At 42.7% G+C, this 25,039-nt stretch overlaps 1 pseudogene; it reads left to right on the top strand.

Moving 5' to 3' along the window:
- Window positions 1-24,793, top strand: part of LOC147418223 (uncharacterized) — a 90,090-nt pseudogene extending 65,297 nt beyond the window's left edge.
- The last annotated feature ends 246 nt before the right edge of the window (window positions 24,794-25,039 follow it).

Raw genomic sequence — 25,039 nt, 5'->3', positions numbered from 1 at the left:
CTACATATATGGTAATGACCACAATCCCCACATCACTCTCACGTACATAGAGTGAATGATCAGCATGAGCTCTCCTAAACCCAATATTGACAAGATACTTGGCAATCCTATCATACCATGCTCTAGAGCCCTGCTTCAAACCATACAAAGCTTTGAGAAGTCTGCATACATAATCTGGGTAACCTGGATCGACATAACCAGGTGGCTGATCCATATACACTTCCTCTTGCAGATCACCATTCAAGAAGGCATTCTTTACATCCATTTGATGCATAATCCATCCTCTAGATGCAGCCATTGCTATGACAGCTCTCACAATCGTCATCTTTGCCCCCACTGGAGCAAAGGTCTCCTCATAGTCTATGCCATACGTCTGTGCATAACCCTTTGCGACCAACCTTGCCTTGTGATGCTCAATGTTACCATCAGCCTTATGCTTGGTTTTATACACCCATTTACAGCCAATAGCTTTCTTGCCACTTGGCAATGGCACCAACTCCCATGTGTCGTTTGCTTCCAATGCAGCCATCTCTTCATTCATTGCATCATCCCAAAACTGCATCCTCAAAACATGTGGGCTCCACATCCTGAATCATCTTAGCCATGTAGGCTTGGTGATGCGCCAGATACCCATCATAAGTCAATTTCTGAACTGGATTTCTGACTCTGTTAGATCTGCGCGGTCCTGGGTCACTCCTTTGCCCTCTAGCATCTTCTTGTACTTTCCTTACACCAGGTGTCCTGACAGCCGGGATTCCAAATTCCTCATCAAGACTTTGTTCAGAACCATTTGAATCCATGTCTACATGTGAAAACCCTGATGATGCATCAGCCATAAAGGGAGGTTCATCAACCTTTTCCTTTCCTTTTTGTGATACATTCCCTATACCTGTTGGTGGAGTAACCTGTGTACGTAGTCTACCATTCCATGGCTTCTCAACAGAGCCACGAGAAGAGGACTCTTGTGGTCCACTCAAAACCTATGACTGTGGCCTCACATTTTGTACAACCACATCATCTTTTACATCAGCCCCAATAGTGCAATGTGCATTACTGTACCAGTTGCTCATCTCATGAAAGACTACATCTCTGCTCACTCGTAATTCTCGTGTAGCAGGATTGTAGCACCTGTACCCCTTTTGTTCAAGGGAATATCCCACAAGAATACATTTCTCCGCTTTAGGATCCAATTTCCTATGCAACTCATCTGGTACATGCACGTAATCTATGCAGCCAAACACTTTCAAGTGTGCCAAATCAGGCTTTGTACCTGTAAACTTTTCCTCAGGTGTTACATCATGCACCGCAGCTGTAAGTGTCCTGTTCATAATGTACACAACTGTATTTACAGCTTCAACCCAGAAATGATGAGGCATGTTCTTGTCATTCATCAATGCACGTGCAACCTCTTCAATGTGCCTGTTTTTCCTTTCTACGACTCCATTCTGCTGTGGAGTATATCTGCATGTAAACTGCCTGCGTATACCATGCATTCGCAGAAAATCTGAAAAATCATTGGAGAAGTACTCTCTCCCTCCATCTGACCTCAATGTCTTGATTTGCATATCTGTCTCCTTCTCAATCATGACTTTGAAGTCTTGAAAGTGACCAAACACTTCACTTTTGTTACGCATGAAGTAGACCCATACTTTCCTTGTATGGTCATCAATGAAAGAGACATAATACCTGCAACCATGTATACTTGCGGTATCGGTTGGAACCCAAACATCTGTGTGCACCACCTCAAGTGGATTTTTACATACATTGCGCTCATGTGGAAATGATCCCTTTGACTGTTTTCCAAACTGGCATGCTGCACACACTTTATGCATACCATCCACCTTGAATTTGGGCAAACCTTTTACAATCTGTTTTGATTGCATGTTGCACAATCTCTGCTCATTGACATGGCCAATGCGTTTGTGCCAAATGTCAACATCAGCCACAACACCTGTTCCCTGTGCAAATAATGCAGCTTTTACCTCAGGCATGTCTACATTTAGCGTAAACATTCTGCCCACACATTTGCCCTCTGTGATGAGCTTACAGCCATTCTGGAAATCTTCTACATAACAGCCATTTGGATTGAAGCGAACCTGTAAACCCTGCTCAACCATTTTTCCAACAGAAACAAGATTCTTTGTAATGTTTGGGACATGAAGTACATCTGCTAAGTACTTTGATGTCACACTCTTCGTATTTAGAGGTATGTCCCCTACATGAGCAATGGGGTGAGCTGTGTCATCTCCTGTCTGCACATAGCCTGACACATCTGGTTTGCGCATATCTCTAAATCACTCTCCACGAGACGTCATATGATTAGAGGCACCTGAATCCACATACCAAACATCATCTTGGGTGGAATTCTCTGCAGTCATTGTATTCATTACATGCTGCATAACAAACATGCACTCGTTTTTGCTGTCATCTACATCTCTGCTAGTAGATGCATAGTTGCCATGTTCTCTCTTTCCACTTGCTTTTCCCTTTGGACAGTCACGTGACATGTGACCTCTTTCACCACAAGTCCAACATTCTCTGCTATCTGCAGTATATTGCTGCCCGCTTGATCCTGCACCACGACCTCTTTGACTCCCCCTACCTTGAGACTGGTTTCCCCTGCCACCTGTATTGTTTTGATTTGATTGACCTTCTTGAAATTGGCCCCTGCAACCACTTGGGCCTCGACCACGACCTCTACCTCTACCTCTGTTGCAGTTAGAATAGAAGGCCTGTTCAGACCTATTTTTGCCACGAGAGGAAGATGTGTCAAGACCAAGGTTCTTCTCCTCAAGAATAAGCATAGAAATCAAATCTTGGAACACGGGGATGTCGTCTCTTGTATTCATGGAAGACCTGAAATGTACATACTCATCTCCTAGACCATCCAAGCATGCACGGACAATGTCATCGTCTTCCACTGAGACTTTAATAGATCCAAGAGCCTCAATGATACTCTTGATCTTCAAGGCATAATCATTGATGGAGAGGTTGTTCCTCTTAACCTGATTTAGCTCTGACTTTAGTTGAAGCTTCCTGGCCTTGGTGCTCACCTCGAACACTCTGCCTAAGTTTTTCCATGCAATGGCGGGGGTTTTAGCATCCTGTAGATAGCCCATCATGCCATCTATGATGCTCATAGAAAGCCAATACATCACTTTGCTCTGGCCTTGTTGCCAGTCCCTCAAAGCTTTTCTTTGTTCTACTGTAGCATTTGCCTCGGGAATCTCTGGTTCCTTTTCATTGTCTCCTTCTACATAGTCCCAATAACCTTTTCCTTTTAGGAAATTTGTTATTCTGAACTTCCATGCAAGGTAGTTATTTTTCTCAAGCTTCTCAGTAACAATCTGACTGAAACCGTCAGACATCTTGAAGCACTAAGACAAAATAGCTGCAATCTGTAAAAACTTGCAAATCTGCTGAACCTGCTATCGTGGTACCTGTAACGCGTTCTACACTCAACGAGTGTCCACAATCAAGCGTACATACAACCACTGTACTTGTACAATAAATCTCTGTGTACTGCACTTTAGAGACCTGTTCAGAAACTTGTACGAAAAACTTGCATCTGGTCGTGGATTGCGAACGAAGGGATTGTGATGCTCTTGCTTTGTTAGCCTCTCTTGCCTACACCAGGCTCTGATACCATGTAAAGAAAGAGGATGCAAGAGAGCTACACAAGACAAGCACAAAGCACACAGAGATGGAAAGCTTCTTCTTCTTTGCACAGAAAAGAGAGTACAAAATGACTAAGTGCTAAAGCTAAAAAGTAGCACATATGTACATGCGGTCACTAAGTGTGAACACTCTAGAAGCGTACTAGGCTGGCACTATAAGTGTAGTCTAGCTGTAGAATCACTGGCAGAGATCCTCTGTGTCGGTCACCTTAGGCGCCAGTGAGTAAATTCCGTAAGCGGCCAAGACCCGTAGTGGATGACAGCTCAAGATGTAGAGCTTGACATCTCAACAATACACCATGACTGGTGGTATTTCAACTAGCTCGTCAATCTCAAGATCATGCTGAGAAGTTTCAGCTTCTGTGCTTGCCAAGTTGTCAGCATCTTCCTTCAGAACACTGAGCATCAAGCTGTAGAATGCTCCGACTTGAGCTTTGTACTGTCTTTGACTTGGTTCTCAGATTAGAGTTGCTTCTATTGGTGGCTGATCTGTTGGATATTTCAATTCTGGCTCACGACTATAGATCTGACCACTATAATCCTTGTACAATGACCCTAAATATGTGCTTGTAATAGTCTAATCTGTAATCACATTTGAGTGGTGCCCATGGTCATCCAATTCTAGACCCAATTTGCAATGCATTTTGTTGTAGCTCCTTGACTGAATTGCAACAACACTTTCAAAAATTGGCTAGAACAATGATATATTTGGGCAGTCCCAGTTCCCAAGGATTTTTTCTGATTCTAAGTCAAATTTTGGGCTTTGGTGAGTCGAATTTTTTATTTATTTATCCATGCAATATTGATTTTTTAATGAATTTTCTGTGAAGTTTTTGATTTTTTGTGAATTTTGAAGCTTTTTAAAAATTTTTAATGAATTTTGGTTGACTTCTCTATATTTTTGTGATTTTAAAAACATATTTTTTAATTGTTTTTTTCTATTTTCTAGTTTTTTTAAAAATTTGGTGATTTTTAAAAGATTTTTTTCCTAATGTTTGTGATTTTTTTTCAAATTTATGTGTGATATTTTAATTTCTATTTTTGGGTTTTTTATGAGTTTTTTTTCGTTTTCTTTTTTGATTTTTTAATGTTTTAATATTGTTTTTTTGGGGGGTTTATTAAATAAAACCAAATAAATTAAAAAATTAAACCTAGTTCATTAAACTAACTAAATACTCACCTCTGCTTACCTGGATAGAGTTGGCGTATTGCTATTCGTGATGAAGGCACACAACAAAGGGTGGTCACTGGTCATTGGTGGTTGGGGCGACAAGCACGCACGCAGGCTGTCGTAGAGAGGCAGTGAGAGAGAGAGAGTCCAACTGGCAGTGACCCGACAGGAGAAAGCAAGAAGGCCGAGCCTGGCACGCAGGAGGTAAGGCACACAGAGAGAGAGAGAGAGAGAGAGAGAGAGAGAGAGAGAGAGAGAGAGAGAGAGAGAGAGAGAGAGGGCCGAGCCCGGCACGCAGGAGGTAAGGCACAGAGAGAGAGAGAGAGAGAGAGAGAGAGAGAGAGAGAGAGAGAGAGAGAGAGAGAGAGAGAGGCGTTGGACCCACTGGATGTGGTGAATGTATGGGTGGGCAGCAAGAGGTGATGGCGGCAAGCAGGCAATGGTTCGTATGGTGCACAAAGTGAGACGAGAGAGAAGAGAGTGTGGCGGTGGGCTCGGGAGCAGAGAAGAGAGAGAGAGAGAGAGAGAGAGAGAGAGAGAGAGAGAGAGAGAGAGAGAGAGAGGGCCGAGCCCGGCACGCAAGAGGTAAGGCACAGAGAGAGAGAGAGAGAGAGAGAGAGAGAGAGAGAGAGAGAGAGAGAGAGAGAGAGAGAGGCGTTGGACCCACTGGATGTGGTGAATGTATGGGTGGGCAGCAAGAGGTGATGGCGGCAAGCAGGCAATGGTTCGTATGGTGCACAAAGTGAGACGAGAGAGAAGAGAGTGTGGCGGTGGGCTCGGGAGCAGAGAAGAGAGAGAGAGAGAGAGAGAGAGAGAGAGAGAGAGAGAGAGAGAGAGAGAGAGAGAGAGTACTGCAACGCTGATTTCGGGGCGCAGGAGTAGGGGGGGATAATGACAAAGGAGAAGGTGGAATGGCATGTGCGCAGTGAGGGAGAGAGACAGAGAGATGTTATGGGTGAGGTCCCAAACCAGAGAGAGAGAGAGAGAGAGAGAGAGAGAGAGAGAGAGAGAGAGAGAGAGAGAGTGGGGAGAAGAGAGAGTGTAATGAGCGCTGAGAGAATAGGGAAGAAAGAGAGTGGGGAGGAGAGAGACTATAATGAGCGTTGAGAGAATAGGGAAGAGAGAGATTATAATGAGCTTTGAGAGAATAGGGAAGAGAGAGAGAGTGGATAGGAGAGAGAGTATAATGAGCGCACCCAAGATGAGCTGGGGAGGATTTATTATTATTATTATTATTTAAAACCCCAAGTGATTTAAGCGTAGGTTCTCACTGAAACTTATGTTTGCACTCGATTTTTGCTCAGAGTCCGAAATCTCACAGTCGAGCCTGGAAGTGATCGTTGCAACCTTGCTCAAGCGCACATCGACTCGTTGAACTTTGCCAACGCGTGTCGGAATCAAATTTTTTCCTAAAATTTCAAGTCTTGAAATGTCCGAAAACGCTAAAATTGGTAGAAAATGACCTGAAAATGTTGAAAAACATCCAGAAATCCAAAAAAAGTCAAAAAATTCTATAAATCTCAGAAAATCATCGGCAATCACAATCAAACACTTTCAACACGTACATAATCACCAAAAATACAAATTGCGACAAAATCAACAACCCTGTCCCTGAAAATAGCAAAACGCTCAAAACTTGACCAATGAGGGCACAAAAGTGCTCCAAATGATCGTAAATACGCACACAAAACAGCTCATCAAGATCGCAAGATATCAATTTTTAACGAAATTAAGCGGAAATTAATGAAAAAATTACGAAAAAATATCCAAAAACTACTCAAAAAAATTCTAAAAATTCTCCACACATAAACTATTAGTGAATCCAAATCAAATCATAATAATCACATTGATTCAATCGCCAATTAATTTCACCAATAAAAATAAAAACTAGGTAATGAAATTGGCAATTTTAGGTTGAAAATTGACACAAACGGAGTGCATAAATCCCTGTTTTGAACTCGAAAATGCAACAATTAACCATTAATTACTTCAAATTTGCAATCAAAAATTGAATAAATCATACACATTAAGCACCTTTTAGGCGCGCGCACACACACACACACACACACACACACACACAAATAATTGACAGTTTTTAACAAGGGTTAATCTTGTTGAAATTGCAAAATGAATTGACAAATGTGTTATTGGGCATGACCACTTCACAAATCAATCATCACAATTGCAAAATCTTTATGCACACATTGATTTTTTAGTGCACACATAGGGGAAAAATAGTGCACACACACTCAAAATTAAGCATACACACACTCAATTAGAATGCACATAGACACGATTTTAATGACTTGCAATTGTACCATTCAAGCATGTAATTAGGCAAATTAGCCATGAAACAATCAATTTGCACATTTAATTCCAAGAAAAATTTGGCATTATAACGGCATGCAAACTTGCAAAATCAAAATTTCCAATTCACAAATTGACAGCCGCTAAGCATACCGCACAAATGTTGAGTCCGTAATCACCTTCCAATTTCCAATTACACAATGTGTAGGCCGATTTTGTCGATGCTCCAAAGCCCTAATCTTGCATTCCAACAGTAGACGAGAGCATTGCCTCCAATTAAGAATTGAAATTGCTGGTCAACAACTTGTTGCTCCTAACTGTGGCAATTTAATATGCCTCTCTCATACACAAATATAAACATAACCCTCACTTTCCTCCCCACATGCTCTATTAACAGATGTCTACTAATGTAAAAACCTCGGAACATACACAAGGGATGCTGGTGCAAAAGGAGCCATTGTCAAGGAGAAGTCATTTCAATGCCCTCAAAAGAGGGAAACCTTCCCTTCTTGGCCTACTAGGGGGTGACAAGGAAACAAGTGACTGTAAGAAGGGAGGGCCACGTGTGATGGACTAACAGGGCTCTCTACAGTATATGGTTGATACTCCACTGCTCATCAAAGGGCATGTCTACTTAATCTATGAGGTTGATGCAATGCTTTGCTCCCTTGTATGTTTGTCCAAGTGTGTTGTGTGTGTGGGTATGCATGCCTGGGTCTATGTGTTGTTTATACAAGAGTATTTGTGTGTGTTTGTATTCTCGCTTGTGTGTGTTTAACCTAGCTAGTATAGAATCTCGGTAGTGCCAAGGTTCAAATCCACTAACTCTTCTCCTTTGACTAGCTTAGAGAACTTTCTTTTCCTAAAAAAGGTTTTCTCTTCATCAAGTATCTCATCCCACTCTCGTATCTTTGCTACTAAGATACTCGAGAGATCTTCTTTTTCCTCTGCTATGACAGGCTGTGGTTTAGCTGCTGTCACCCACTTTCGGTTAGACTAACTTGGACTCAGCCCAATTCTTAGGTATTGAGTTCAACTCCCCTCGTTTGTGGATAGATGTTTAAGTCTCTTGGGATAGTTTCCTACAACGTTAAAATTCTCTTCTTCTAGCTTCTTCTTAACATTGGACATCTTTGAATTAGCACAACTTTCATGTTCGGTTATGCCATCTTTGATGACCTCCCTTGGTGCCAACACATGATCCTTGGCACCTTATGTTCTCTTATCCTTTTCTAATAATTAGGCGACTTCAATTTTAAACAAGGTCGTCTACAGTAGAGGAGGGCACTGCCTCCAATTAAGAATTGAAATTGATGGTCAACAACTTGTTGCTCCTGACTATGGCAATTTAATCTACCTCTCTCATACACAAATATCAACATAACCCTCAGTTTCCTCCCCACCTACTCTATTAAAAGATGTCTACTAACGTAAAAACCTCGGAACATACACAAGGGATGCTGGTGCAAAAGGAGCCATTGTCAAGAAGAAGTCATTTCAATGCCCTCAAAAGAGGCAGATCTTCCATTCTTGGCCTACTAGGGGGTGACAAGGAAACAAGTGGCTGTAAGAAGGGAGGGCCGCGTGTGATGGACTAACAGGGCTCTCTACAGTATATGGTTGATACTCCACTGCTCATCAAAGGGCATGTCTACTTAATCTATGAGGTGGATGCAATGATTTGCTCCCTTGTATGTTTGGCCAAGTGTGTTGTGTGTGTGGGTATGCATGCGTGGGTTTATGTGTTGTTTATACAAGCATATTTGTGTGTGTTTGCATGCTCGCTTGTGTGTGTTTAACCTAGCTGGTATAGAATCTCGGTGGTGCCAAGGTTCAAATCCACTAACTCTTCTCCTTTGACTAGCTTAGAGAACTTCCTTTTCTTGAAAAAGGTTTTCTCTTCATCAAGTATCTCATCCCACTCTCATATCTTTGCTACTAAGATACTCGAGAGATCTTCTTTTTCCTCTGCTATGACAGCTGTGGTTTAGCTGCTGTCACCCACTTTTGGTTAGACTAACTTGGACTCAGCCCAATTCTTAGGTCTTGAGTTCAACTCCCCTCGTTTGCGGATAGATCTTTAAGTCTCTTGGGATAGTTTCCTATGACGTTAAAATTCTCTTCTTTGTCTCTTCTTCTAGCTTCTTCTTAACTTTGGGCAGCTTTGAATCGGCACTACTGTCATCTTCGATTATTCCATCTTTGATGACCTCCCTTGGTGCCGGCACATGATCCTTGGCACCTTGTGTTCTCTTATCCTTTTCTAATAATTAGGCGACTTCAATTTTAAACAAGATCGTCTACAGTAGACGAGAGCACTGCCTCCAATTAAGAATTGAAATTGCTGGTCAACAACTTGTTGCTCATGACTGTGGCAATTTAATATGCCTCTCTCATACACAAATATCAACATAACCCTCACTAACCTCCCCACCTACTATATTAACAGATGTCTACTAATGTAAAAACCTCGGAACAAAGGGATGCTGGTGCAAAAGGAGCCATTGTCAAGGAGAAGTCATTTCAATGCCCTCAAAAGAGGTAGATCTTCCCTTCTTGGCCTACTATATTCCCTCATGTTATGTGAAAATGGCTCTTTTCGATTTAAAAAAATGTGTAGTGTGGTATATTACACACAGATCCTGATATGGCATGCATTCTCATAGCGTGCTGCAAGTAGTGCACTTTACTCAAAGAGATGACTGGCTTAGCTTAGCAACGTTGCTTGCTTCGAAGCTTTTCTGCAATTATTACAATTTAGAGCTCAATAGCTTGTTGCTTATGTTTTCAAACAGTGTGGAATTCTTTCATAGCAAATACATCATTGATGTTGTGCATTGCGAGTAGGGACCGCTATTGCCTCTTAATTAGAATTGTCCATCAAAGTCAATAGCTCATAATTAGTCATAACATACTCTCAGAATTTGACTAGGCTCTCTGGAGAGCTACATTCAACCTAATTGTGGCTAGATAAATCGGTTTTGGGTCAAATACAAACAATGCCGAAGATTCAACCTTGAGCCTACACCCCGTGGCTTAAGCTACTGTCCTTTGTTTCCTTTCAAATGGCTTATACCATGAATTTCACTATCGTGAAACTCAAGACCTAAGAATTGGGTTGAGTCCAAGTTAGTATAACCGAAAGTGAGTGACAGCAGCTAAACCAGAGCCTGTCATAGCAGAGGAAAAAGAAGATCTCTCGAGTATCTTAGTAGCAAAGATACCAGAGTGGGATGAGATACTTGATGAAGAGAAAACCTTTTTCAGGAAAAGGAAGTTCTCTAAGCTAGTCAAAGGAGAAGAGTTAGTGGATTTGAACCTTGACACCACCAAGATTCTATTCCAGTTAGTCAAAGGCGAGAGAGAGAGAGAGAGAGAGAGAGAGAGAGAGAGAGAGAGAGAGAGAGAGAGAGAGAGAGAGAGAGAGAGAGAGAGAGATGATGCTCGACATCCTAGGCATAGACGGTTTGCATCACTGGTTGCAGGACAACGTCCCAAGTATGGATGGGTCGTGGCAGGTCTTCTAGACTTCACACGAGCGACTACTCTGCTATCAACCATATACTGTTGAGAGCCCTGTTAGTGCATCACATGTGGCCCTCCCTTCTTCCAGCCACGTGTTTCCTTGTCTTCCCCGGGTGATACTCCACTGCTCATCAAACGGCATGTCTACTTAATCTATGAGGTGGATGCAATGATTTGCTCCCTTGTATGTTTGGCCAAGTGTGTTGTGTGTGTGAATGGCTTATACCATGAATTTCACTATCGTGGATGGTTGTAAGGGTGGGGGTGGGTTTTGTAGGTGAAAAGACAGACTTAGTATTGCTACATGTGAGGAGGTTTTGGCGATCATTGGGTCAGTACTCTAAAGTACCAAAGCGGGCAAAACTTCTACTTCGATTTGAGTTGCAAATTACCGTTGTGATTCTGTGTGTTTCATATCAGGTAGTTTTACAACCTACATAATATCGTTTGGAATTCCTAGGCTGGTTTTACATGGGGGCAAAATATTTGAAGTCTGTTATGAACTGTGACTATGTCAAATATTATGAGTTTGCGACTATCTTTGACACAAACTTTCAACCACGGCTAGCCCTTATAGAGGGTACAGTCATTCACTTTAAGGTGCCATCTCTTTGATTTCTTTTGGTGCGTATTATGTACTCTATCCAATACACTATGTACAACATTTAAATGGACACGCACAGACATAGATGGGTACACATACACATATATAAAAGACTGTTATTTTAGTCATAAGTTTGCATGCCATATCTTTGACTATGTTTTGACACTGCTTGGGGTCCCATTTCATTTAATAGCTTATTTTAGGAATTAAGGAATTGTGCTTCTGTCTCTTGTCTGTATTGATGTGAGACTTTAAAGAATCAATTCGTTGCCTTCTCATTTCCTTATTTGAATAAATAAAATTATAGCAAGAAAAGACAAATCCTCTTATTGCTCCAAACATACAAACACAAATTTCGAGGAAATAAGTTGCAGTCGAAAGTTAATAAAAGATGATTATAAAAAACACACAGTGATACAAAGTTCTTGAGAACAAGACCCTAATACATACCAGAATTTCAAGCCTACAACAATACGCAATACATCATGTTCAGTTATTTTTCATGGTCACAATTTATTGTTTTTCTATACCAAATTTTATGTGGTTCATTACTGCTTGTTTTTTGGGAAAATCATAAAAAATATTACATACTTACTTATAATTCACAACTGCGAGCATTCTCTAATCCAATCACCTTGACTGGTTAAAGTTTAGTGTTTCTCCAAACTACAACTTACATTCTTTGTTATTGTCTGCTGTCAAGCACAGATTACATCTATATGATTACTTGCGCCTCAAGTTTAATAACATTTTTAACCACCAATTCCAATTTTTAATTGGAGGCAGTGCCCTCCTCTACTATAGAACACCTTGTTTTATTGACTTGGCAGTTGGTAGCTTTTGATGGAGTAGTTTTTTTTAAAGCTTTTTATTGCAGCCACGTGGGTTAATGAGTGCGCAGGATTGTGACAATGTAGTACAGTTGTAGCTGTAGTACAATTGTGGCTCTTGAGAGGTTGCCAGGACATATTTGATACGGGTTTTATGCTGCAATCGATGTGTTCAGGTCTTATATCTCTTAACCGAAGGGAGGGGACACCACTTGTTTGAGACAATGGTGGCCATCACACTCCTCTCTTCGGTTCATAAGATATTGGCTAAATTGATTAGTACTAAACTGCATCCTTGTTTGCTGTGTCCTTTTTTGCTGGACCTTATACACAGTTCTCAGACAGGTTTTGTTCAAGATCAGTGTATTCTAGACAATTTTTTTTGCTTTCATCCGGCGGTCAAGTGGGCTCGCTCGTCACATACGCTGTTGGCTATCCTCCTTGACTTTGAGAAGGCCTATGACAGAGTTGATTGGAGTTTTCTTGAGGGATCCCTACTTCGGATAGGTTTTCCAGATGCTTGGATCAGAGGAGTCTCAACTCTATATAGATCAGCTTATAGTGCAGTGACCATTGGAGGGTTTGCTAGCTCTCTCAGGCAGGGTTGCCTACTGACAAGTTACTTGTATTTATTTGTGGCAGAGACAGTGTCGGATTTCAGCAGAGCACAACAACCAGGTATTAAATGTTTGCTCATGTCCCTTAAGGATGAGCTAGATTTGGTAGATCAAGAGTATTCTGATGACACTCTACTGTTTTTACGCTATGCTGCGGATGTTTTGGATGCGATTTGTCACTCTTTGGATGTATATTATTTAGCCAGACATCTACTGGCACAAGTCTTTTGGCATTCTTGTTGACTTGGGGTATAGTGGATAGTTTTACTTGGTTGAGACGTGGTCAGTCTTGTAGTAGATAGCCGGGGTTTCAGGTAGGTCTACATGTGACTATGGACCAACAGTTTGCACTTGTTATGTAGTTGATGCGTAGGAGTGTTTGCAGCTGGTCCTCGCAGCATATTTCTTTGGCTAGTCCATCATTGGTGGCCAATCAGGTGCTGTTGGCCTTTGCTTGGTATATTGCATCATGTTGGTTGCTCCATAAGAGTGTTATTGCACAGTTGAGGCGCTTGATTTGGAACTTCCTTTTTGGGGGATCTGACGGTACTTGAGACACTTGGGCTCGATGGTCCACAGTGATCCTTCCTCGTGCAGAGGGTGGTTTGGGTGTCATTGATCCGGAGTTACAAAGGCGTGCACTTCTTGCCAAGCTCATTGTTAGGTCTTTTTTCCTAGGCAATGAACCTTGAAGATGTCACTTCAATCCACCTTAGCTACAATCACTCCTACCCATGGTGTTAGAGACATGCACACATGGACTGCATGGATATGGTTTGACAGATTTGCATTTACATTGAGAGCATCTCTCCTTTCGTGCGCTCATTGTTATAAATCCGGAGCTCCTTTAAAGAGAGCTTGGTGTAACAAACTTCTGACGTGTCAAAGCCTAAATAATGGAGCCAACTTACAGATGTGGCCGAGGAGCCTAAACCCTAAGAAGAACAAGTAACAGAAGAAGTTTCACAAAGTGATGACGTGGTTGCCCGAGAGCAGAAAACCCTAACCCTAATTTCTGCCAAAAACCCTAACTGTTGAAACCCTAATTTTGAAAATCCTAACCCTAAAACTTGCATACCCTAATTTTTTAAACCCTAACCCTAAAACCTGCAAACCCTAATTCTGGAAACCCTAACCCTAAAACTGCAACAGTGTGGCTGCTTTCCAAAAATTACGCTGGCATGATGACGTGGCAAGCTGTACGGATTTTCGTGATTTACGTTGGTAGCTTTTGACATTGCTTTTTGGACCAGAAGCTTTTGAGTTTGAAAGCTTTTCATGTAAACTGCTTTTTGGACCAGAAGCTTTTGAGTTTGAAAGCTTTTCATGTAAACTGCTTTTTAGGCCAAAGGCCTTTAAATATGAGGCTAGGGCTCATTCTCTGGCATACTTCCTAGAGAAGGTGCTGAGTCTGGAGTACCGGCTTGTACTTTGAGGATGCAATATAAAGAAATAGAGAAAGGGGCGCCAAGGTTTGGGGCCAATACTCTCTCGGGTGGAATTCCGCCACTCCGTGCCACGTGTCGTCTCTCTCTCTCTCTCTTACAGTTAAGTTGTTATTGAAGTGCTAAAAGTCTGTTCAGTCTGTTCTTTTCTATTGCCACGTGGTGCTTGCCTTGTGACAGTGGTATCAGAGCATCAGGTGTGTGCTTTTTTGAAAGCATACCGGTCCTACAAAAGAGCAGACAGAGCTTTTGGAATTTTATTTGAGGTATCTTCGCCCTCCAACCCGGACTTATTAGCCACTCCGACCCTTACTTCATCGCGCATCGGGCGCGCTCCCGTCTTCACCGCAATGTCTTACAGGGCACAAGCCAATTAAGATCACTTGCAAGAGAAGGATCTAGATTTGTTTCAAGTCACTGTTTTTCTCAGAAGCAGTGCCATGCAGATGTTGATGTCTACAACTACCAAGCAGCATACTCTAAGTACTTGGCAAGCTTTCAAGATAATTTTTGCCCGAAGTTATATGGTTTCTAACATCTTCCTTCGGAGTGCAACTTCTGGCAGAGTGGGGTATCCTGAAATGCTTGCCATGGAAACCCTAGCAGATTACAACTTGAAGTTTCTCGACATCTCCCAGTAGATATCTCTTCACAAGCAGGAGATTCAGTGGGATTGCTATCTTGGGACTACCATTGCCGCCAAAGAAACACTGTTTGTCCAAGAGCTGATGGACCATGCTGTGCTTGGCTATGACCTTATGGAAGAAACCTAACCCTAATTTTTGGTGCAGGTTTCAAGATGGAAAGTCAATCAAATTTTCGAGCTCGACTGATGTCGAGATTGATTTTGAAGTTTGAGTTCTGTTTGATCTTGTTTGGTATCTGTTTGAAATGGATGGTATCTGTTTTGAACCTGTTTTGGTGCCGATTTGAAATGTTTGACTCTGGTTTCAATACTGGTTTCATTGATTGGTGATTTTTACTCCCGGGTGAAGAAGTGAGAAATACTGTTTTGGTATTGTTTGAACCTCGGAACGACGCAGGCTGATGCCTGGGTAGCGTTTCGTTGTATGCTAGAAAACCTCCGAACGACGCAGGCCGATGCCTGGGGAGCGTTTGGTTGTATTCTTGAACCTCCAAGCGACGCAAACTGCGGTCTAGGGAGCGTTTGGTTGTACAGTGCTCTGAGCTCATGGCCCGGACCTTTTTAGGTTATTTGCGGGGGGAGTGACGAGGTAGTCGTTGAGTAGCTTCATACCGCAGACCGTTTGTCTCGGGGGAGTGCTCAGTGGCGCTGTTTGTTGTGTCTTGTAACATGCATATGTAAGCATTTGTGTTGCATTGTGATGTGCCAATTACTGAATATTCCTAATTGGATGAGATTGCCTGGATATGTAATTTTAGTGCATCAAGACACCTGTGGAAGATCAGTACGGTCTGGGTGTGATGGCTAATTTTACTACGCCGGAATATCAAGAGTTCGAATCTGGACGAACGGAGAAGCTAACTCCTTGATCAAAACAGCCGAAAGGAGAAGCTAACTCCTTGATCAAAAGAGCAGAAAGGAGAACCTAACTCCTTGATCAAAACAGCCGAAAGGAGAAGCTAACTCCTTAATAAAAAGAGCAAACTGATTGTCCCTCGGAATGACCCTTGAAAATTTTTGAGCTAACTTGAGTTGTTTTGCAGATATGCTATAATCGAGGACGATTACTCTCTTTCAAGAAGGAGAGATGTAACAAACTGCTGACGTGTCAAAGCCTAAAGAATGGAGCCAACTTACAGATGTGGTCGAGGAGCCTAAACCCTAAGAAGAACAAGTAATAGAAGAAGTGTCACAAAGTGATGACGTGGTTGCCCGAGAGCAGAAAACCCTAACCCTAATTTTTGCCAGAAACCCTAACTAATTCTCAAAACCCTAACTGCTGAAACCCTAACTAAGGTGCAGAGTCTGGAGTATCGGCTTGTACTTTGAGGATGCAATATAAACAAATACCGAAAGGGGCGCCAAGGTTTGGGGCCAATACTCTCTGGGGTGGAATTCCGCCACTCCGTGTCGCGTGTCGTCTCTCTCTCTCTCTCTCTCTCTCTCTCTCTTACAGTTTAGCTGTTATTGAAGTGCTAAAAGTCTGTTCAGTCTGTTCTTTTCTATTGGCACGTGCTGCCTGCCTTGTGACACTTGGTCAGATGTACAGCCTGATCCAGAGAGGAGATTGCACGACAGCCTCTTGTATGGATTTGGTGACCATCCCTCTCCACTTAGATTCAAGAGACAGACCTCCATAGCTCAGGCAGTGATTGCACATTGATCAGGCTATTTGGGATGTAGGTCCAGCGAGCTCAATGAGCACTTGGTGTCGTGATAGATTGTTGCCAGCAAATATCTTTGCAGAAAGGTATCATATTCACAGAGGGATTCGCCCAGGATTATTGAGATAGTCTGCCATTCCAGACTTGTGGGACCAGGTCATAAGAGGAGATACTTCTCTTCCACAACATTAGGGCTGGTGGGGTTATTTCGACGAGTCTAGCACAACCCTTCTTGTTAATTATTAGGTCCTTTCGTTCATTATTGCTAGAGAGTAATGCTCCTCTGTACACACACACACATACATTTTTACTTCAATGAGAAAGGACCTGTTCTTTCTAGCCTTACTTGGCAACCAATCAGAGTCATGGGTTCTTGTGGGAGAAAGCGATTCGTGGATCCTCATCTCACCGCAAAGGATGCTGCCTCTTGGAGGCTTTGGATTTGGGAGGGTCATCCTTTATCTCAACTCTATTGGGATCCTGGCAAGTGGCAGTGCCCATTGGATGTATGTGGACATGCTCTATTGCTAAATGAACTATTTTCTTATTTTTCTGATTAATTTCTATTTTATGAAATTAGGATATTTAAATGTGTACACTTGAACCGTTAAAGTTAGGAACTGTAGATCTACTAGAACTGATAAAAGCCATCAAGAACGGACAACTGTGATGTGTCATATGATGGGTGACATTAAGCATCGTGAAGAAGTTGTTCCGCAAGTTCGGTGGGAAAGACTGGGGAATGGGTATTCCTGATGCGTCACATGATGGTGACGGGAGCATCGGATAGGGAATATTCCATTGGTCTAGGAGGAAATCCAAACTGGATAAAGGAATACGCGTAAAGATGCAAACAAAAGAATAAAGAGGGTTACTAGAAGCTTTTCTTGAAAAAAGCAGGATATTTTTAAGTGCTTTAGGGAAAGCAGATGCTTTCCCGCGAGGAAATCTATGTCTGCATTGCATCTGTGCACGAGGTTGATTCCAGGGACACCTGGGAAGTTTTGTGTAGCATCAATTTTCTACTCACTGAGTTTTTATTGAGTTTTTGAACAGGTTCACCCTATTTAATAAGTGGCTGACTGCCCACTTAATAAGTGGGCATCCCATTATTAAAATAAAGTAGGACAACAGGAGGGCGTCCCCAAAATCTACCAAAATCAGCAAATAGGGCAGCGATCTCTCTCTCTCTCTCTCTCTCTCTCTCTCTCTCTCTCTCTCTCTCTCTCTCTCTCTCGTTCAACTCCTCGTCGGCTAGATCTTTAAGGTCTCTTGGGATAGTTTCCTATGACGTTAAAACTCTCTTCTTCTTCTTCTTCTTCTCTCTCTCTCTCTCTCTATCTCTCTCTCTCTCTCTCTCTCTCTCTCTCTCTCTCTCTCTCTCTTTCTCTCTCGCTCTCTCTCTCTCTAGAAGCTGCCACCAATCTTCTCTCTCCTCTCCATGCTACCCCAGCACCCCTACCCATTGCTATTGTTATGGGAGAGCTGCCGGCTATATTCCTCCTACCCTCCGGAGCCAACCCAGCCTTCGAGAGTCGGGTCCAGTTTGGCTTTCTTATGTGGGGAGGAGCAGTCTTGTGGTTAATGCATTGTGTTGGCACTCATTAGTTTTGTGAGGTTGTTGCCACAGATTTGGTTTTTATGCTGACGGTGTCAGGGTATCTCATTGGTACCTTTGAGTATGATACCCAGAGGGGATGTGCAGCATGATGCTCCTCGATCCCAAGATAAGGTGTTTTGCATACTAGTTGTAATTACATTAGGAACGTTTGGCGAGCTCGTTGCTGTCACGTCCTCAGTGTTGCACCATCCTCTACTGTGGACATCCTTGCAGACTTGTGGACGGATACTTATCTACACTCCATTTAGCCGCTAGGATTCGGCAGTGGGTTCCTCAAGGGCAGCTGAGGAGCGCACGTTTCGTTTTTTGAGATGATGAGCTCACTCCCACATGTTTCTTAGTTTTTCAAGGTCGTATGTAGTGGCACAACTCCCCACCACAGTGGTTCATCCTGCACTCTGCCATCCGTGGCTCGTGTGGATTCTCTTTGTCTCTCTTTGTCCTGGAATGCGTCCCTTGTGACTATGGCCTATATGGCTCGTAAAGAGCCAAAACTCAAGATTAAAGCTAGGAAAATCCCAACAAGAGAAAACTACCTCACTTCGACACATTGAAGGCAACTGGCCTTGGTTTATTCATCTGTCTCTCTTCTCGATTAGTCTAGCTCCCATGAGGAGGTGCGTTGTGTTCTCTTAGGGTGCTTGGGGCTTGTTGCTAATCTTGAGGCCGAGTCAGTGGTCTCATGTGTAGGAACAAATGGCATCAGTAGTAGCATATGTGTGTACAAGGGATCTATCCATCAAGGGCATGTCATATCTATGCCGAACCACCCTTGGTCACTTGTACATGCAGCTTTCTATGAGCATGGAGTGCCTTTCCCAGATCTCTCTCTCTCTCTCTCTCTCTCTCTCTCTCTCTCTCTCTCTCTCTCTCTCTCTCAGAGATTGTCTTGTCTCTTTCTACCTCAGTGATCTATCTTCTCCACAGTTTCTTGTATATGTATGTGGCATTGCACATGTTCTCTAGCGTCAGAGGATCTTTTTAGAGTCGAGCGAGATTGGAGTCGAGGTGTCCATCGGATAGGAGGTCAGTCCGCGTCCTCATTGCATCTTTTGCTACCTATTTCTATAGTGTATCGTAGCCTTGGTGTCTTGAATGTCTTGGATGCTCAATGTAGGTTGATCCGGTCATTTATTGGACTTGATTGAGAGAGAAGAAGCTTGTAACACGACGGGCACCACGTGACAACTGAAAAGAATAGACTGAGATAGACGGTTAACACTTCAAACAACTGAACAAAAAAACAAAGAGAATCCACACGAGACACGGATGGCGGAGTTCCACTCCCAGATTGCAATGGCCCCATACGATAGCGCCCCTTTCAGTATTTCTTTATATTTCTTCAACAAGGTACAACTCTATGGATCTACTCTGCTTCTCCATGTGGTAGAATCCAAGAGAGAGAGAGCCCACAACTTGTATTTAAAGGCCCTTGGTCTATACAAAAGCAGTTACACACCCAAACAAGTTCAAAACAGTTCATTTGTATTTCAAACAATATTGTCAAACAAAGTTCAAAGAGTATCTTAATACAATTCAATCTTAAAACCATTTGGGTTAGTTTATGTCTGCCGAACTTTAAGGACGACTGGCTTGTTGTTTTGCTACAAAGTGATGGTGCGGTTATGAATCTGGATGGTCTCATCGTTCTTGTCGTGCCAAGGCATGCGCAAAAGAGCATCACAATTGCCCAACTTCATGATGTGAAATCCTCCACGAGTTGATTGTACTCAACATCCATATGTTTTAGGAATTCGGCATGGAATTTTCAGTGGCTCCTGGGTCGAAGAAGATAAGTGCCTTGAAGACATTTATCTTTCCATAGGCTTTGCATAGTTGATTGGAACCTTCTAGAGCGATGCCGTAAATGTTGCAGACAAGTCCCACCACAATTTTGGTTCTCTTTGCAGATGGTTGTTCTCAAGGCGTATCCCCTTTAGTAGGACAATTGTTGTAAGTGTGTCCCGTCTAGAAGCATCCAAAGCATTGGCCTTCTTGGAGTAGGGCGTCTTGTGGACATTGAGTTAAATGAGGCTTGGCCACTTGAGTCGAGTTGTCGGAAGAACCCCGAGAAGTGGTTCATTGGGACGAGAATTCTTAGTGTTGGTCGGTTGCGCTTCCGTAGGAAATTCCAATTTTTCTTTCATAAGTTAGTAACCAACCGCAACATGGCCCATGAGCTCTTGCATAGTAGATACTTGTTTAGAGAGACAATATTCCTGTGATGGTGATGGCAGTCCAATTATAGAGCGCTCGCATTGGTCCTCCAAGGGAATCAGCTTGAAGAAAGACATTGAAAGGTAAACATCAAGGAACCTTTGGTTGTAGTCTTCCATGGTTTCCGTGGCAAGAATTTTCTAGGGAGGTCATGCAGCTTCGTGCAAAAATATTCTTGAAAGCCTACCAAGTCCTTGGAGCATGCGGCTGCGTAGAAATTGAACTCCACCACTGCATAACATTATCTTTGAGAAATTCTATGGCTTGGGAGATCTTTGATTCTTTTGTGTAGTTCCCCAAGGCATAGATGTTGTCAACCTGTTTGAGAACTGCAAGGCTTGCTTTCTATCTTTCACTTCAGAATTTTATTGTGGTTCCCCCATCCTTGAAATCTTTTGGTTGAATTGGATAGTAATAGGGAAAACCATACGCATTGTATCCTGGTGGAGATGGCGGAGATGGTGGTAACCGCGGTGGAGGAGACGGTTGCAGTGGGTACACTTCAGGAGATTGAACCATATTTCGGAAAACTCCCCCAATAGGAATCGAAGACTAATTAGATTGCCGATTAGAAGCCCTTGTGCTTTCTAGTGCCGGAGGAGAAAGAACAGCCTAAGGCAACAGAGGCGGCAACATGTAATTCAGGTATTGTTGAAAGCTCTTCAGAACTGGGAGATTCTACTGAGGATGCCAGTGTAACAAGGAATGGGCGAAACGCAGCGAAACGGTGTTCCGGACGAGTCTCTCTCCCGAAACGGTTGGGAACGGAATGCCGTTCTGGAACGGGGTGTAACTAGAAGGGTGGTCCGAAACGGGGGGGACGGGGTGGAACAGGAGACGGAACGGCAGAACGCGAGGCAGAACGGGAAAAATGAGGCGTTTGGGGGTAAAAAAGTAGGCATTTTGGAGCAGATTTGGGGGACATATTTGGGGCAGTTTGAGGGCAAGTTTGGGGGCAGATTTGGGACTAGGATTAATGGAGGTAATTCAAGCCTTACTGTAGTCGACCGTTCCGGCCCCCCCCCTTCCCGTTCCCATCTTGTTCTGGACCCTCCTGTTCCCGTTTGTCCTGGGTAGATTTGGAGGGTGCTCTGAGAGAATGTCAGGAAGCTCGTCAAGGAGAAATTGCAGATACTCTGTGGAATCCAAAAACACATCTTGCTCTGTCTATTCTTGGGAGGACTGGTATGCTTTCGGAAAAGCACACGATTGAAGCTCTGATATCACTGTGACGGGGACGAGTACAATGTGCCAACTGAAAAGAACAGACTGAGACGGACGTTTAGCACTTCAAACAACTGAACGAAAAGACTTTACACGGGATACAAAGTGGCGGAGTTCTAGTTCGAGACTGCAATGGCCCCAAATGATGGCGCCCATTTCGGTATTTCTTTATATTGCTTTAACAAGGTACAACTCTGTGGCTATGCTCTGCTTCTCCAAGCGGTAGAATCCTTGAGAGAGAGCCCACAACACGTATTTAGAGGCCCTTGGCTTGCACAAAAGTAGTTACATGGAATGCATTAGTTCTAAAAGCATGTGGTCCAAAAGCAAGCACTCAAAGGGCTGTCCGTATAACGCTACCACGTCATCAGCAGCCAGTGCAATTCGTGGAACGTCTGTATAGCTGCCACGTCATCAGCTTTTACGCAAGTTAGGGTAGTGTGTGTGTGTGTGTGTGTGTGTGTGTGCACGCTTTATTTTTAAGAATTTAGGTCCCTCGGCCAGTTCCATAAGTTGTTGGGGGTTAGGATTTTCAATCCTTACCCAATTTATTATTTGGGCCACTCGGTGATGATCTGCAAGTTGGTAAATCCGTCTGGGGCTTAGGCCGCTCGGCCGGGATCTACAGGTTGGCTAGGGTTAGGCTCAAGGATTCCTTACCCTCTGGATCTTCAGTGGCCTGGCATGTGAGCAGTTTGTGACAAAGCTTGCTGTTTTTTCCTACGTTTTCTTCTGTTTGGGCTGATTTGGGTATGTGTAGGCTATGCCTTGTCTACGACTTCCCCATCTTCTACGCTTGTTTACCCCGACCCCTCTTCACCGAGGGGAACCCTGTAGAGGATTAAGGACATGGAGCATTGCTGGATTGCTTTGGTTTTCCCAGATGGAGTTCTACCATGGTTTCTCGCAAGGGGAGCAAGCTTGCGGCTTTTGGATTCAAAGGAGGAAACATATTTTTCGTCCTTCTTTAGAGATAGAATTGTTTGGACAACAGTGGGATCTTCTTCAACACTTGGGGAGCGGTTTCCTATGGCTATGTTTCTTCAAGGAGAGGGATTGGCTGATTGTTGGATCTTTTGCAAATGCACGTTTTTTCTTGGAGTTGTTGATAGAGTTATCCCTATGTAGGACTTTACGTAGGCTGATATGGACTTCCAGCCTTCTCTTGCACATGCAAATGTGGATTTTCAGCCCGTCCCGAAAGAGGGGTAGCAAGTTGATGACTCAGTTGCACCTTTGTACCAAGTTGCGGATTTTGGATGACAAAGGTGGATTACTTTCCTCCTAGAGAGAGTAGACATTGGACAACTTGCACTTGGCAAGATGGGTCGCACAATTGTGTCGGTACGTTTGCCATTTTATTTGACTGCGATCTCCATATTTGGTAAAAATAATGACACAAACTACTAATGGTGTTTTGTTGTTTGCAGATGGTTCTCTATGCCGAGCTCTAAGTTCCCAACCCATTGTTAAAGGTCAATTCTTGATAATTGAAAAAGTACATAATTATCCCACTTATATTATGATGATTATTGCAAACGATAATGCAGGCGTATGGTGTGGAGTTTCTCATACTATAGGGAGACAGCTTGTTCCAAACTATCGGTTTACAATGGCTGGAATGGACATTGGCTCATATGCGATCTTTGCTATTTATGCTACAATGGTGATCCTGCCTACTGTGTGGTTGGAAAACCTCAATTGGCTCTCTGCTCTTTCGTGTGAGTATCCAAGAAATACATGCATGGATAGTTTTTCCTGCACATTGTCAATGCTGTTGTTGCGTGTGTGCAAAGTTGTGTACGTCTGCGCTCTCAACATGAGTGGTGTAGGTGTGTATGTGAGTCTATAATTATTTTTAGTTTTGTGGTTGGTAGTCATGGGAGTCGTAACAATAAGCCTGGTGATGGTCCTTGTGGTTTGGGAGGGAGCTGTTGACGGAGTTGGTTTCACCAAAACAACCAGCATCGTGAATTGGCGAGACCTTCCCTTGGCAGTGGGTGTTTATTGTTTTTGCTACTCAGGACATGCTCTTTTCCCAAATATCTACTACTCCTTGAGGGACAAGAGACGGTATACCATGGTCCTCTTGATAAGGTGTCTCCCTGTCTCCCTCTCTCTCTCTCTCTCTCTCTCTCTCTCTCTCTCTCTCTCTCTCGCTCACTAACTGTGTGTATATGTAAGTATGTAGGTATCTATATATATAGATATGTATGTGTGTAGGTGTACATTGTATGTGCTTTAAGTATAGTCTTGAGTTGAAAACATATCAACAACCACCAAAAAGATATTAACAGCACCGTCTGATAGTACTTCTTAGAGAGAAACAATAATTATTCATGACAAAATGTTAAGCGCAATCAAATAATAGCATGAGACTTTAATCAATGCCTGAGTTCTTGATTGTGAATAGCTAGTAAGAGTACACACTCTTACATATACATACATACATAAGCATGAGTGCGCGCTTACACTATAAGATGGTGGTGTTAATATCCTTTTGCTGTTGTTAATATATTTCCATTTGAAGACTATAATCAAAGCACATACAATGTTAACGAAAGTTGTGTTTTTCTTTACCTCGAGTTGATTTTGTCCCTGTTTTTGTAGCTTTACCTTGTGCTTCCTCTCCTATTTTACATTGTCAGTGGTGGGATTTCGCATGTTTGGAGATGAGACACTATCCCAAATAACATTGAACCTACCGAAGACCAACAAAGCAACCTACTTCGCCCTATTCCTAACAGTAAGTAGCTCCTTAGGTAGATACACAATTAAGTGTTTACTTCTCTTCCTTAGCTTATACATTAAAGGCAGGCCATTTAAAATGATTGAACATTTCTTATACTTGTTTGTTTTGTGTATACAGATTTTGAATCCGTTGACAAAATATCCTTTAAATCTGAGCATTTTTCTTTGATTCTTACCTTAAGTTTGTACAATTATTGAATTGAATGTAGCCCTTGACCTTAACACACATTTGCTCTTATTATAACCCCAATTGCAGATGGGATAGAAGAGCTCATACCTACGGAGAGTCTTGGACCTTTCCAAAAAAAAGCATTAAAGATGACACTGCGAACACTCCTTGTCATTTCCAATTTGTGTGTAGCAACTTTGGTGCCTTTTTTTGGTGAGTATAAGTTTGTGCAATTTTAGTTACTTTCTTTCTCTACTTTTGAGTAATTTAATTCACTGTTTTTGGCAGGATATATGATGTCGTTCATTGGTTCAGTCCTCACTAGCCTTGTGGTGAGTTTTTTTGGTATCAAACCTTTAGCATGCTTGATTTGGATTAATGTGTATGCCCACGTGCTTGTTTCAATTTTGTTTTTATACTTTAGACTTACATCAACATCAAACAATGCTTGATTTAGATTAATGTGTACGAAAGTGTGTGGTTTTAAGGTCCTATAGAATTTCTCGCTTCCCCCCCCCCCCCCCCCCTTCCTTTCGTGTTGATCCCCTCTCCCCCTGCCTAGTGCTGCTCT

This window comes from Adiantum capillus-veneris, chromosome 30 (assembly GCF_014529385.1).
Source record: "Adiantum capillus-veneris isolate H3 chromosome 30, ASM1452938v2, whole genome shotgun sequence".
NCBI classification, from domain to species: Eukaryota; Viridiplantae; Streptophyta; class Polypodiopsida; order Polypodiales; family Pteridaceae; genus Adiantum; species Adiantum capillus-veneris.
Note: the sequence above shows the minus strand (reverse complement) of the source record. Positions and strands in the feature narration are given on the sequence as shown.